Genomic DNA, 2,640 nt, shown 5'->3' with positions numbered 1-2,640 from the left:
TGTTTCACCCAATTTCGTTGAGTATTGAAGAAGTTATATTCTTTTAAATCTTACCCAGTTTTCGGCGACCTACTCGGCTTTCAAGGTGTTTTCCGGCCAAACCACGGCGAGTTAGACGTCGTGCGAGGAACCATTCTCTTAGTTTTATCGAGAACTATGATTTCCATTTTTGAATCACTCGATTTCGTTGAATATTGACAAAGTTATGAACGTTTAAAGTTTGTCTAAAATTCCAGCCGAATTCCAACCTTCTTCTTTCCTCGAATCCAGCGACCCACAGTCCAGTAAGCCCAGGCCATTTGGGCTGTTTAGAACTCGGGCTTTAGGCCCATTAAACCTAACCCTTTTTTTTTCTTTTTTTATTTTTTTCCTAAAACCCAAAAGGCCTTGGGCCATCTTGGTTAGGGCCTTAGGCCCATTCCCTCTAAAACCCAAAACCCAAACCCTTTTTAATTATTAAACCCCAAAGCCCTTTGAGGCCAAAACCCTAGGCCCAATCCGTGTCCCTTTAACCCTTTACCCTAGGCCTTTGGGCTGGCCTACCAAGCCCAGCAGCAAGCCCAGCCCAACCTGGTGGAATATTCCGAGGAATATATTCTCTGGAATATTCTTATGTTGATTTTTGGAAAATTTAACCGGGACTCTTCTTAGAGTAATTCGACATCCTGAATCCGTTTATGAAGTCCATTTTCCCAAATTCAAGCGTTTGAGCATAGTTTTATTAATTGTACCCTTTATGTGCTTAGGTGCAATTAATAACGGCGGTTCCGTTATTCCTTTTGGCACGGCTTTGCACCAACGGTGTACGGTGAGTGTACCCCTTCTAAAAATAAATGTTTTAATAGTAGAAATGCATACATGGAAAAGCATGATTTAATGATTATGTTTTATGAAACGTTTCATGAGATAACATGCTTATTGAGGCTAGTTTGAATTATTACTATTTTTCCTATAACCCATGTTCTTTATAGGATATCTGATGGATGACGATATAATATTTAGAACATGTTTTGAACACTTCTTTATAGTATAGATGATGGATGACTTTATACTATGAAGATGTTTTTCAAATATATGTATATTCAATGGTTTTGTACTTACATAATGGTCCCTATTCTGCTACGAGGTGAGGGATAGATTCCGTCACGGGCGAGATTACGGTGTTGGCATAGGGCCTGAAGGTGATTTTCCTCTGGCGAATTGGCACAAAGACAGGGAGCTGGCACGGGGCCTGAATGTGATTTTACTCTGGCAATTGGCATAGGGACGGGGAGCTGGCATGGGACCTGGTGGGATATTGGACATTCACTAGTGATTACGATATATATGAGTTATGTTTTGAGACATTGCACGGCATGCTAGGTTTCAGAAAACCTATTTTATTTATCATGCTATATGTGTTTTCATAAAACTTGGGGGTTAGTATGTTGATAACTGTTAATATATATATATATATATATCAACTTGGTCTACTCATGTTTGTTTTACGCCCCCTTTAAGACTTAGAATCGAGGCATATAATCCCCCTGTCAAGGCACTTCCGCATCGGCACCTTCGAGTCCTCTCGGTGTAGGACCCATTCCTTTGCTCATTCCATTTTATATTAATTCTTTTTAGTATTTAGAATTAGTTGTATGCTCTGAACATGTTCCTCATTTGCACATTAATTATATTTAAATTCCTTTTATCTTATTCATATTTTAGTCCTCATGCATTCAATAAATGGCTTTCGTCACCCTCGAATGTCGGCCAGCATGTGCTTATCTTGGTGTTCGAGGAATATCGGGATCGGGGGCGTGTCAATATTCTTCTTCTCCAAACTCTCAAAGTCACTTCCCCTCCCCCTCCCCCACCCCCCACCGCCCCCCACCCCCACATCAATGTTGAACAAAACCCTAACCACTTAAAGTATAAATACGTAATTTTCAAATCTTGACAAAAAGAAAATAATTTATTTTTCTTCCAAAAGGAGATTTCGAATTCATCTTTAGATCTCATTCTCACAAAACAAAACAAGACAAGGAGGAGTAATAGTATTGAGATATGAAGCATCAATAATACAATATTGTCAGTCTATTATCTCAAAATAATTCCATTCTTGATCTATGTTATGGAGCTCAAAAAAGTGAAGAAATTGATGTTTAACCATAAAACCAATTAGCAATATAGGGAGTAACTCAATTTACTTATGAGCTCATGCAAAGTCCCTGCTCCCATCAAATTTGGGATTCACTCTTAGCATGTCCGTCACGTGTGGTCAATTTTCAAACCTAATACGTAAACAACATAACTATTGATGTGGAGCAAAGACAATCTGCTATGATACCGTAAAGAAGTTGAGGTTTCATCATAAAACTAATTGGCAATATGGAGAATAACCCAATTTACTTATAATCTCATACAAAATTCTTTCTTTCATCAATGTGGAATTCACTCTTAACAGAAATGATGGGTTTTAGTTTAGTTAGTTAGACCGAGTGTTGTTTTTCATTCACTGTTCGTTTTATAGCAGTTTATGTCTTTCATCCTCTAAGGCAATCCTTATGTAGTAGTGTTGTTGAAGGCGCACAAACTAAGGGTGGGCAAACGGGTCTAGGACCCACGGGTTGGGGTGAGTGCTCGCAGTTTGGGATGGGTAAA

Source organism: Pyrus communis, chromosome 5 (genome assembly GCF_041283825.1).
Source record: "Pyrus communis isolate YQ-2024b chromosome 5, ASM4128382v1, whole genome shotgun sequence".
Classification (NCBI taxonomy): Eukaryota; Viridiplantae; Streptophyta; class Magnoliopsida; order Rosales; family Rosaceae; genus Pyrus; species Pyrus communis.
The sequence above is the reverse complement of the archived record's forward strand: the minus strand, read 5'-3'. Positions refer to the sequence as shown.